The 13,743-nt window shown below is 40.7% G+C and overlaps 1 protein-coding gene across 4 annotated transcripts in view; it reads right to left on the reverse strand.

The window, feature by feature from the left end:
- The window catches only part of adamts18 (ADAM metallopeptidase with thrombospondin type 1 motif, 18), a 108,717-nt gene that overhangs the window by 47,584 nt on the left and 47,390 nt on the right, over positions 1–13,743 (reverse strand). The window contains exon 1 of one of the 4 annotated variants that reach the window (XM_017304165.1): positions 4,527–4,545. The exons of the other annotated variants lie outside the window; for them this stretch is intronic. The gene's annotated coding sequence lies outside the window, so the exon portion shown is untranslated. Of the gene's footprint in view, positions 1–4,526; positions 4,546–13,743 lie in introns of those variants that run through there. 4 annotated transcript variants of the gene reach the window in all.

A 13,743-nucleotide genomic window follows, 5' to 3' on the forward strand; every position in this document is an offset into this window, starting at 1 on the left:
TGTGTTCTTGCATGTGGGTTCGCAACCTTAAAGCCAACATGACAATCAGGCAGATTCTATTGAAGTGGTTTCTTAATTCGTGTTAGACAGTAAATAAGCCTGAGGCTGGGGAAACTGAACCAAGAAAGGAGTTAATCACACTAAATTGTTGATTTAAAACAGGAACTAATTACATCTCTACATAGGGCCTGGTTGATTTGGATAGATTTGCTTTCTTAATAAATTAAATAGTGTTTTAAAAACTTATTTTTGAGTTAACACGACCAATCTTTATCTCACATTTAAGCTAGTTTGTTGAGGCAAAACATTTATGCGTAACAAATCTAGGGCTGAAACAATGAATCTTATTAATTGTGATGAATCAAGTTTATCTTCACCTTGTTCAAATTCTGTAAAAAAAAAAAAAATCTCCCTTTTAGCAGTTTATTTTACATTTAATTATTAACTTGTTAATCAAAAACTAATCAATAAATCAGCCCTACGTTATATTGCTGTTAAATCAAGCAGAAAGTGCTGGGCTTTTCATAAATTACTTTTTAGCTGCAGATGCATCTTTTGCAAATGATCAAGTGTTCCCCAAAGAAATGCTGTGTTATTGTATTTTAGCAAAAGAAATGCTTATTTTCTGATGTAAAAAAAGAATTGATTAATTTGCATTCCTTTTAACGCATTTTTAACATTGTCTAAAAAAGGCTCATATGAAAAATCTGCAGAATATGCCTTTTTTTTGTCCTATTAACTGTCAGAATAATCGATTACTAAAATAGATAATACAGTAAACTGAAAGGGTGTAAATACATTTTTTACAGGACTGCATTCCGACACTCCAACAGTTCCTTCTGCCAGACGATGTAGTCAACAAGGAAACAATGAACTTTATCTTTCATTCTTCTTCCTTAGCAGCGCATTAAGAGATTAACAAAAATGGCTGATCAGATATTTTACTCCGTTTGAGGCTACGGTGTAATAACATATTCTTTTGGCTCTGCCTCTCATTTCCCATCACTCAAAGGTTTTATTATTGACCCACCTGAAGCACAACCATCCAACACTAAAAGCCGCATCGCTAACGTATCTGCCCGTCTACCACGTCTCCCCGCTCTCTTTTCCCAGCAGCGAGCAGATGGAAAGCTCTGTGATGATAATGACAGGAAATCAATTCCATCTGCAGCAAACAGTTAGAACGGGGCTTTGTTAAAGTGTATGAGCATGTGTGTGTGTGTGTGTGTGTGTGTGCGCGTGTGCGTTTTTGTGTGTGTGTGTGTCTGAATTAAAAGTCCTTTTGTCAGCATTTGTTTTTGTGTTCCAGTGAATACCGAAGCGAGTGTTTTGTATCGTGGATATTTAGGTGAGCAGATTACACATGCGTGGATTCTCCTCTGCTCTGTTTCCCTGCACACCTGTAACCTGTTGGTGTGACTGCTCTTCTCTCGCGTTCGGTCAGTCGTCACCTGGTTTACTCCGTCCTTTGCCTGGGCGGTCTGTTTCCCAACATGTTTTATCCCTAATCTTCGGATTTCTGTTTGTTTGGATGCTCATGTTTGAAATGCAGCAATATAGTTCGTCGACTCGATAACAGCTCCGGTAAAGCACAGAGCTTTCCCTATCACAGGGCTGCGTGGCAATAAATATTCATCTGATTTGCTCTGAATGAAAGCTCAAAAACTGAAAACAGATTTGTGTATCAGTGATTTTTCTTCTTCGTCTCCTTCGCTTCAGCGGGAGTTTCCCAGCCGTGCCACATGGACGAGTTCAAACTGGGTCCAACTCCCACAGCAGCAAAAGTAATAAAATAATGTCATATTGGTCATTGAGCTTTTTAAAACCTTTTACAGTTTTTTTTTGTCATATGTGTAGGTGGATTTTATGATAGACCAAGATTTTCTTCACATTTTCCCCATCATAAGTCCTCTCATAACTTTTCCTGAGCTCTAGGCCCTGTTTACACGATTACTCGATTTTTTTAAGTTACAGTTTAGTTACTGGCGGCTAGCATCATGCTAAGTGTGCTACTTAATCTGTTCAGTTTAACACAACTTCTAATAAGGAATATACATGCATTACATGCAAAACTATCACAAAATCCTGGAAGGACTGATTAGAAAAACGTGATTCAATTGCTGATTATTGAAATGGCGTCAAGATAAGCCACATTTTCCAAACTCTTTTTCTTACTTTTCCACCATGACTCTAGATCAGGGGTGGGCAACTCCAGGCCTCGAGGGTCTCCTGCAACTTTTGATGTGTCTCTACTTCAACACACCTGAGTCAAATAATAAGGTCGTTAGCAGGACTCTGGAGAACCTGCCTGAACAGAGGAGGTGATTCAGCTATTGGATCCAGGTGTGTTCTACCAGGGAGACATCTAAGAGTTGCAGGACACCGGCCCTCGAGGACCAGGATTGCCCACCCCTGCTCTAGATAACTGGACAGTGTTGCTGGGTCTTGAGCTTGTTTTCCATTTGCAGTCTTTGGCAGAAAATGGAGTTTAACTCTTACCTCACCAAAGTGCCTTCTTCCACATCCACAGAAAAATTTAATGAATTTGAATATGCATTCCAATGAGGCTTGTTTGGAAGATTAAAAGTATTTTTACAATATAACTTTTCAGGTGCAAAACATAATTCCTCATAAGCTCACATTTCTGCATTAAACATGTTTGTTTATTGGTCTGACATAATATTCAAAACTTAAATGTCATGTTTTCATTGGGTGTAAGTGGAAAACCATCATAGTAAACAAAAATAAAGTCTTGAAAACATCCATGTGTGTAATTATTCTATATAATTTTACTTGCGTTACTGAAATAAATAAAATTTTCCATTTAATTTGAGAAATGTATCCCACCTTTTAAGAATTTCAGCAACCAGGAGGCGATAGTGTTGCTTCATCTTAAATATTTTGCAGAATTACCATAGATATGCACATTTAAGGTGGCGGTTTATATGTTTGATAATTACAAGAAGAGTAAATTGCATATAGAGTCTCACAGGGGCCCTCGTTAAAAGACCATAATGTAATGTCACCAGAAAAAACCTCCAGTTATCTCCTGACATTAACACTGGGTAGGACTTGGCAAGATTAAAGGGCCAACTATGTTAGCTGAACACCTTTTTACTTCCTGTCACATATTCACCCTCGCACCTGGTGAGATAAGAGGTTAGAGAGGAAAACTTCCTGTTTGGAAAAGCTCTCTGGAAATTCTTTTATTATTATTTTATAAAAACAGGGCGTTTCGTCTGTTTTTCACTAAAGTTGTAAGCTGCTAAACGCTTTTGCTTGGCATTGCAGCCATTTCAGTCAAGCTTGTGTCTGTATAACTGTATAAACTAGTCTCTCTTAAGGGTTTCCTACCATAATATTACGAGGCAAATGACTAAGTGCTTACATGCTGTTAAAGACTGGGGCTGAGCAGTGAGAAGCCCCAAGCTGGTGATTACCGAGCTCTGAAGCACATCTGCACTCCAGCTCAGCGGAGACCACATGAGCACAGTGTGTGGTGAAGAAGAAGAAGAAGAAGAGGGAGAAGGGGGGGAGCAAAGGAGGCCCCTCAGGCATCTAGCATTCTCAATGGAGTCATAGTCGGAGTAATTACAGTTTGCTTATGTCAGTGACGTGTCTTTAAAACAGGGTAGAAATCGGGTAAAGAGGAGATGTTAATTTTGGATCTTGGATCAGAACGAGACAAGAGCAAAGCTGAAATGACAGGGCAGGACACAGACTTTCCCATGCAACACACAATGTGGCATTCATGCTAAAATAGCTGGACAGCTAAGCTTCAGCGGCACAGTTTCTAATCACCCGATTTAAGAAAGACATTTATAGACCCCTTCAAGATCACATCGACTTAAATTGTCACTGACACGATAAAACCACTCGCGTGATTTAAAAAGATGAACGGCTGTGCTTTCATTCTGCGCACACAAAAAACTTTGGATAATAAATATCAGTTGTGTGGCATCGCAGAGTGTTCCGGTTTTTGTATGAAGTGATTGGGTCAAATGCCAGTGCCATCTTGTGACGTAATGACGGTAAGTCAAAACGTAAACGACCAAGGCTGAGTACACAGAAGTAGAGGAAGTTGAGAGCGATTTCAGGGAAGATTTGAGTGATTTGTCTACACTTTTGGAAGAAGAAGCTTGGGTGGAGTGATGATGAAGAAGAGGGAGCTGGTTCTACTGAAGAACTGCAACCCTATGTATTGACCCGTATTAATCAGGAAGCGACAATGACTCCAACGTCCCTGTGGAGGAAAGGCCCGAAGATGAAGGGTTGGAGTTGGACATCTAGACCTCCAAATCCATGATCGGTAATAAACAGGTCTATGTATATAAAAACAATCCATCTTCAATTCTGCCTTAAATCAAATAATCCAGTTGCTTTAAAGTAACTGGTCCAAGTTCGTCGTGTGTTCCAACATATGGATGTTCTGCGCAAGGTGCTTAGTACTTGCAAACCTTCTTGTTCGTCCTATTTCCAAGTCTTGAATTTGAATTTTCTACTTCTGATAACCGTATAGGATTTACATGTTACAGTCTTGTACAGCATGGAGGGATTATCAGTCGTCAGCACCCAGCGGCCTGTGCATGTTGCCTGCAGAAAAAAGCAAGCATATATTATTCTAACTATTTAAATAATTTCAAAAATAAAGAGTGAACTCACTCTGAACCCATAAATTGCTGTAAACAGATGTCAATGATTTAAAAATATATAACAGTTAAAATTAAAAGAAAATGTTAGCTGTGAACTGTTTGAAAATTAATATGAATGAATCATAAACCTGGATCAATTCAAACAGTTTAAAATGTTTAGAACCGTTCCTCCAACTAATGCCATGCAAAAATACTACAGCCCAACCAGGGCAATTTTCTGGAACACATTTCTACCCTGGATGGCGAAAACCATTCTGGTTCCTGAAAGGTTCCTCCAGCGGAAATGTGCTTTAAATCAAGATGTGCAGCTTTACAAGTGCTGGGGGGTCATTTTGGAATCCCATGCTGTCCTTTCTATTCTTGGGCTTTATGAATGGTTTTGCTCTTCGCGGTCAAGCTTTTGTTTCCCCTTTCTAGTCTTCTCTTCATGGTACGTTTAGATAATCACATGCCTGCTGACTGAAAATTATTCTTTTTTGGGCTGGGCTGTCTTATTTTTGCATTGAACGTATTGTTCATGCTGCTAAATTGGCAAGCAAACTGTTTTTCTCGCACATTTAAGGCTGTAACATTTCATGTGTGCGCTACGTGCTCATTTTCGACAATGAGTTGTTGGGAGACTGCTAAGCGCAATTAGCACAACATAGAATAACCAAACGTCCTCTTTTCATCGTTTTTTTGGGGGACCAACAAGCATCCTTAAATTGACTGGTGTAATGCATAGAATACAACAGCCTTTCTATAATTACATGTACTCTGCAGCTGCTGTCTACTGGGTGCTTCAGAGCGAATGGTGGCGAAGCGCACCACGGGTTTATGTATAAAGGTAGAGCGGAAACGCATGCAGATACACTGAACACAGCAAGTCGCTGTAGCTAGTGGTTAGTGCAAGTGTAGCTTTAATTACGAACCAGAACATAGACTTCATATCATGCTGGTCGCAACAAATGGGTAACGGAGCACATCGTGGTGTGTATAGCTGGCATATGTGTTTTTGGACATGAAAGCTATAAATGGCAGGGCAAAGTGAGAGTTCATTAAAAGTGACTGAAGATGAATACGTAAACTAAAAACTATACACATTTTTATGTGTCTTTGTGAGCCTCCTACTTTATTATTTCTATTTTTACTATTAAAATAAATATATCAGATTTCTGTGTTATTTTTGTCCAAGTTGACTTAAAAAATGAGCTACTTTTGTTAACGGTTATTTTTCTAGGCTGCAGAAGTGTAATTGTTAGACATGGGCAAGATATGAAAATTTGGGTCAATATTTATAGCCACTATATATACTGCTGTCTACTTTATTAATCATCGGAATAATTGATATATTACTCAATTACTAAAATAATTGTTTACAACAGCACTTACAATGTTTACAACAGCCCTATTTGCAAAGTCCAAAATTCATAATGTGGACTCTCCTAATATTGTTAATATTTTTTGCATTACTTCTTCTCTCAGAGGATTCCCTTCAGTTTAATTGAGAGTTCGTTTTGGTCTTTGAAGTGTCTCCATTAAGAAACCGTCACAGTTCAGATTAAATACCTAATGTTTTATTGGAAAAAAGGCATATGAAATTATTTTAATAAAAGTTTTCAAAAAATATACCAAACTTCTGGTCAGTCTTGCCATTTCCCTATCTTCCAACTGCAACACTCTGTTGAGTGTCAAAGTGACAATAGTGGGTCAGATTTGATGCATGAGCACTGTTTGTTAAAGCTACAGCATACACTTGAACACTTCAACGCTGGCCATTAATCTTGTGTGAGAAAGACTTTGCACATGCTTAAAAAAAGACACAGACGTACACACACACACATACGCACCCCTACAAACACAGTTTTTTTCCCTCTTCCTTTCATGCACACACCATCCATATCCATCCACGCTGAGAGCCTGACCCTCCTCTCCTGCTGGCATCTAACGGTGGTCACTACATCACTGTCAGAATCCAGACCACCAGGGAAAAGCTCCGGGTCACTCCGCTGCTGTATCACCGAGCCCCCAGCTCTAAAGTCATAGAATTATGGCCAACCTGGAGACGTGACTGGAGGCGGGGAGACATTCCAATTTGTTGGCCTTTGGAGAAAGTGGACAGGTACAAATAGCTTGAGAGCTTTCTGGGAATCAGTCATTTGAGTTTTTTATGTTTTTTTTTTAAACTTTGGAAACAATTGGAAGGTGCTGTGGTGGCGCAGGGGCAAAGCACAACCCACATATTGAGGACTCAGTCCTCGTGGTGGTGGTTGCAGGTTCGATTCCCAGCCTGGTGACATTTGCCACATGTGTTCCCCCTCTCTCATTGCCCTCTTTCCTGTTGAACTACTTTCAAATAAAGGCCACTAGAGCCAACAAAACCTTTAAAAAAAAAAACTTTGGAAACAACCTGCAAGATCGGAAGTAGGTTGCCCAAAACAGTAGAAACACCATTTGTTTCTATTCTTTGCCATATGCTTAAGGTTTTAATGTAACACATATTCAGATCTACAGTCTTAGGGGCACGACAAGCGGGAGGCGATGTCACTCCCTCTCTATTAATTTCCTATAGGTAACAATTGCTTGTATTTCTTCGGCCAACTGACACGCGAATGTGTCGTGGAACCCTGTTACAGACTCCAGTCCCTCTTTCCTTTTCGTTGTTGTAAGATGACAACACACATGTGGGTATAAATATACTTTCTCCAGACAATGCAAACAAAGCTTGTGAGTGACTGTTTCTGCCACAGCATCATTTCTCTGTCTTTCCCTGAGCTGGTTTTGAAATGCCTAATTAAACTGAAATGCTGTGATCAAAACAGTAGTTCTCCGACTGGATCTCAGCTCCTGATTGCTCCCTTTGCACTGTGTTCTGCAGCCTCAAACCTCATCAAGCATCACTAACAAGTCCTGGGAAAAGAGCAGAGGCTCTCTTCACACCACAGGGAGCCCCTCAGAACTCTCCTCTCACAACAGTCACCGCTGGTTGCCACAACACGCGGCACCGTGTCAACGACAGCCGTCAGACTGCAAGTTTGATGCGAGCGCTCTGAAAGGACGACATGGAGGGGGAAGGGCTATTTCGGCAGCCTTTTTTATTTTGTCTTGCATGGAAGTGTGCAAGCACACAGTGAAGTAGTAAATTGCGATACAGGGAGGGGTTGCAATCAGTTCATCACATCCCCGTCTTTTCATCCCTGACCAGATTCTCAGCCTACTGCGGCAAACTGCCCCTTAAAACAATTAACCGAACAATACACCAGTGGATTTAAAAACATAGAAAGCACCAGGTCATAGAATCAAATGACACTTTTATCTCAAGTTTCCATCCAAAATAATGAAGCTGGCATGCAGCTAGAAATGCTAGCTTACATCATCAGAGGTCGTCTCTTTATGGCGTTCTCCCAATCTTTGAAAAGAAAAAAATAAAAAGGCCTTACTAGGATTATATTATATTATTTTACATATTAGAATGCTGACACAAATAATTCATGAAAAGCTTTATGGGAATAAGTCGGAAATAAAAAGGGAAAGTCTGTGTTTTTAAACACCACCGGACTTGTGGGTTACCAGGTCGCTCTGTGAACTTTCTCTGCAGTGTGATGCTCTTGTTCTTGTTTTTGGAGCCATTTGCAAGCTAACCACAGCGGTCACCCTAACATACTGTGTCAGAATTTGAGGCTCCAACTGTGTTTCATGCACACCAGCCCACACACACTGCTTATGTTTACAGCAAAGTTATACGAGTACACACAACAGGCGTGGGATGTTTTACCACGAGGGACTTTTGATGTGTTAAGATAATCATGCCCTTACACTAACACTATGATCTGTGAAGTCGCAGACAACTTTAATTCTTTCCTTCTCCAACTTTGAGGCCACATAATAAAGTTGGTTGAGACGTTTTGGCAGGAAACAACTTAGAAAGGTCAGTAAACCGTTTGTCTATCACTGACTGTTGCTTGGCTGACAGCTCCTGCTGTGATGTTGCTGTGTCTTTATTTGCATGAGGAGACGCTAATCAGATTGCATCACTTTGGATGCATTTAAATGCAATGTGCAAACAGCTGGGCTTAAATGAGGCAATTTGTGTTTGAATGCGAACGGTATGACACGGTATGTGCACTACACCTACCTACCTTTTAAAAGTATTTATGCGCCATTTTCTAATAAATGTTACTTACTTATATCTATATCTATAGCTAATATTGAGCAAAACCAAGGACCAACTTTCACAAGTCAGCTACAGTATTTTTGGGAGTATAAGTCACTTTTTTTCAATTTGGACAGTGCTGCGACTTATAGTCAGGTTTTTTGTTGTTTTAAAAGGTTTTACTGGCTCTAATGGCCTTTATTCAAAAATGGTCAGACAGGAAAGTGGGTAATGAGAGAGGGGACATTTGCGGCAAAAGTCACCAGGCTGAGACTTGAACCTGTGATGGCCTGGTCAAACACTAAGGCCTCCTTACGTGGGTTGTGCTTTGCCTCTGCACCACCACAGCACTCCTTTTCATGATGCATTTTTTTAACTGAAGTTAATTCATACTGACCGACATGAACGAAGGAGCATTACAATCTGCTACATGCGGGCTGAAAGGAAGATGGGCGGAGCTGGAGAAACAACTCCACAGTTGGGTGTTTAAGTAACTGTGAGGCTTGTGAATGGTGCAGTTGCGTCTCCACCTCCTGGTAGTTGCCAAGGAGGTGAATATATGACTTTGCAGGTCGGCCTTCTTGGTGCTTCAATGAATGCAACCACCTCTCAATTACCCCAGATTTATTGCAGGCATTTCCACTCTGCTGTGAACTTCATCAGAACATAGGCAAAGCCGTTCCTGACCATCCTTATTTAGCAGACATTGTCGAGTCACAAACTGCCAGCAGACTAACCAAGTCCAGGCCAAGACTAACAGTTTCTGTTTGTCTTCAGTTACCAGTTTTTTTAACAAACTATGTGTCACCAGGACCAACGTTGACGAAGTCCCTCTCATGTCTGACCATTTCTAAACAAATGCTATATGTCACGAACTTATTGTAAGTTGTTGCACAGACATGTCCAGCGGATGTCCGCTTTGAGTCTGCACTGTTCTGCCTAGAGTACACTCAAACACACATGGAGTGACATGGGGACAGCATGAAAATGCTACTGCACAAATGAATCAACAAGTTGTTGCAAGTCGACCAAAGAGTGAGTGAGTTGATGGCACCAACCTTTATTACCTGGCTATGAGAGATTGATCGACCAAAGCTTTTCCTCTGCCTACGTCCCCCAGAATGCTGTACGGTTCTGGATTGGAGTTCAGTGAAATTATTGAACATTCTATCGGATGTGTTTTCTATTGATGTTGTTCATGTGTCTATCACACATGTGATAGACACATGTGTCTATCATGTGGGTCTATCACATGAACAATCTATCTATCACATGATAGACGCATGAACAATGTCTATTGTCAATAGCAATAGACATCATTATTGTTTTTTGCCCAGCCATAGTTTATAGTCAAGGATAAAATTCACCATAATTTTATGTACTAACTACACAAACAGCTACCTGACCCGCTCACAACCTAGCTAGTTCATTTGATGCTTCATGAATGTTGCAGAATATAAGAATTGAAGCTCTGTGGTTCTAGTAAATAGGGGGATATCTAAAAAACACCCAGGTTCATTGAGGAACATTTCTCAAACACAGATGGTTTAATAGCAAGCCTTGGACAACCTTGGACAGTTCCTTCCACCTTTTCTGCTTTGACTCACAACTGGAAGCCGTGCATTGAAAAGTCATTAGATGATGTTTTGCACGGTGTATCGATGTCAGGGCTCAGGAGGTGGAAGCGGAAAACAAATGGTTTCATTTGCACTTTCCTCACTCTGGATCTGACTGCTCAACCTGTCTCTGACCTGTCAGGGCCTGGGAAAAGGTCACAGCTAAGAATCATGGTGGGCTCTTCCACGATCAGACAGACAGACGCTGGGTGTTTCCAAGGCTGGGATGTTTTTAGTTGGAAGACTGACATGTGACATGTTCATCTTGTAGGAACTTAAATTTGTTCAAGAAGCGTGTTGTAGGAATAGCCAAGGTGCCTCAGATATATATTCTGACGTTATGAAGGGCTTGGCAGTGCAGGAATCAGATCAGCTCTAGTCTCCCCAGAAGAATCCTACCCTGGCAAGGGGGGCCGGGTGCACAAAGGGGAGCTGTAAATCACTTCAGTTTTCTGCATTTACTGCAGCGCTGAGCAGCTCTGAACTTGTTCTACATAGTAGGAACCTGTGTGGTTGACACCCACCAACCCCCAAAACAACCAAGCAGGGAGGATTGGGGTCAAGCAGCGTGGCGACCCCAAGGAAAAAAAGAAGACCCCCACCGACAGCACCCCCCCATCCACTTCTCTTACAAATCACAGAGCATTACGCCTGCAATGACATCCTTTTATCTCTCGCACAACACAGAGGAAGACAACTTTATTGAGAGGAGAGGCGTGAGTGCGGTGCTCCCTAAAGACGGGGCGTGTGAAAAACAAAGAGCCCGGTCGGCTATCGTTGAGGATTTACAGTAGAAAATCCCACGTTGTCATCAATCCATCTAGCTGAGCTCTTAATGCCACCTTGCCCTAGTCTTTATTTCAACAGCTTCCATCTGTTTAAATGAAACCACTGGCTGCAGCTTGGCGCAGTAGCTGGAGCTGACACCTCCGTTGTTACAAAGTGGGCTGGGTTCAGGAACCCTGTTACATTCTCCAGCCCCTCTTTCCTCTTCGTTGTTGAAAGAAGACAATAAAAATGAAGATCAGAGACTCTCCTTTTCTCGACACCTTCCCCTCTGCTCCACTACCCTTTGACGCCGACTGAGTCGACCGCTCTCGGTAAAGAAAGTGATGGACTCATTGCTCTCTGTAAAGAGACCATCCAGGCTCCCAGGGAGTTTCTACCCCAGACAATAAATTCACATTACTCTCGCACAACACTTTCACTCTCTCTCTTTCAGCCCCCACAGCCCAGCTTGGATCACCTCTCATTCATTCCTTCACACTCTTTGCTTTTCTCTCTGTTGGGTTCTGCTTGTAATCTCTCCTTTTTCTGACTGCCTATCTTCCAGTGTGTTGCCTTAATCCCAACTTAATCTTTTATTTGAACTCATCAGTGCACGGAGCAGGCTCATATCTCTCCGTCCCTCATTTGTACTTAGTAAAATACCCCAAGCAGAAGGCCGGATGTAACGGGGGTTAAATGGCTGGAGTTGACCAAATCCTATCACTAGAGACAGAGATGGAGAGTTCAGAGAAAGCATTTCTTTCTATTTGGTAAAATTGTTTTTAAAACAAAATAGTGAAGTGAGTCATCTACAGATTTTGGCACATGGAACCACTGTGCAAGGGCAAGGCTTTTGGGGTACGTCTCTATTGTTATTGCAGATTTAAAGGACCTCCGCCACAGTCTCAAGTAGGGGTACACAAACTGAGGTTTAATTTAACCGATCTTTAAAAAGCCTTATTCCAAACATGTCCGATACCAATTTATTTTTTTTGACAGGTCAAAATATAGCTACAAAGTTGCCAAGCTGGCAGAAATGGGGTAACTCATTATAAAGGTGGGTTTAAAACGTTAATGGTTTAAAACTGCCCAAACTTTCCATACTTTTATTCCTATAGTTCAAAGTCCTTTTATTGGGAGACCAGAGACTTTGTGGAGGGACTAGAAGTACAAAGTAGATAATAGTGTTGACCCTTCTTTACATGTTGCTTTATGCTGCTGGTCAGCTGGCTGAAAGAATTGAACAACACTTTTCTCTCGCTTGCAAGGAACTTTTTTGCCTATTTATACATAGTAAGACCCGCCCCATGATTTGAGTATTATGTTTAGCATATGCATGAAAAAAACCCAACACTGAATAAATGTTTTTTGAATACATTGAATAACCGTAATAATTAGAAGTGAACTGATTGCAGCTTTCTGATCCGATCTGAATCAGATTTAGACCAATACCAATTTTTTGTCTGAAAAGTCAATGTGCAGACAAAGTCACTAAGTTGGCAACAGTGGGGTGACTGCTGTTAACCGAGGACAGAATCTGGTTGTCTTGTCTGTCAGTCAGCCCTTTCTCATGGCTGATTTCAAGACCTTTGAGGAGGTGGATAGGATCAGTGTCTCATGTAAGTAATGATTGATTGCCAATTTCCTAAAATTAAAGAAATCAGGGCCACCTAATGGGTGGACCCCTAGTAATAATCCTCATTTTAAATTATTTTAGCAGCTTCAATACTGTTATTGGTTTTTATGCATTGAAGATACATTTTTACAGTGATAGAGAGAAATTGTGGATATCTTAATTACAGATGGACTGATCCGATATAAATATCGGTATTGGCCCTGATATTGAAAACAATTCTAGATCATGCCCAATCCATAAGGGCAGATCTATCGAGTCTAATTCTATGCTTTGTGCTGTTAGTGACATCATGCTTTATTATTTATTTTACATTGTATTTAGAATTCCTAATTGCACTTTCTGAACCATTTGAAAGGTTTGTTGCAGTTTATTTTTTATATGTTTGACCAAGTTAGTTGCTTCTGTCAGTTTCATTTTCTTTATTATTCTTTTTCATTGGCCTTTATACTCCTAATTGCATTGAATGAACAAATTAAAGTTTTGTTGTTTTTACATGTTTGACCAAACCTGTGAAGCTACTGGTGTATTTAAGTTCTGTACTGGTGCAGAGTAATCAAATAAATTTGAAATCAAACACATTTATGTCTGTGTTTAAAAAAAAAAGAAATACTTTCAATTCAGTGCTGTCTTATTCTATTCAATATTCAGAAGTGAAAAAAGTGGATCGGTGCATGCCTAGTGTTTATCCTACGTTGGCATATGCTGAAGATACTGTACCAGCCCACGTCTAATACAGATAGCTCCCAGATCAAAACAATCGTTATGGCCCATTCAAACCCAATCACAACCCTGCCCGGATGTGTCCTCGCATCGCCGTAAGTGAACGGGTCAGTGGTGTTTTACTGTGAGTGGAAGCAAACCAAATGAAAGGGACAATGTGAAGATTAGCAGTGCCAACCAGGCGACTCAAACGTCACCCTGGCTTTAATTGCTGCGAAC

The sequence above is a fragment of the Poecilia reticulata genome, linkage group LG3 (genome assembly GCF_000633615.1).
Source record: "Poecilia reticulata strain Guanapo linkage group LG3, Guppy_female_1.0+MT, whole genome shotgun sequence".
NCBI lineage: Eukaryota > Metazoa > Chordata > Actinopteri > Cyprinodontiformes > Poeciliidae > Poecilia > Poecilia reticulata.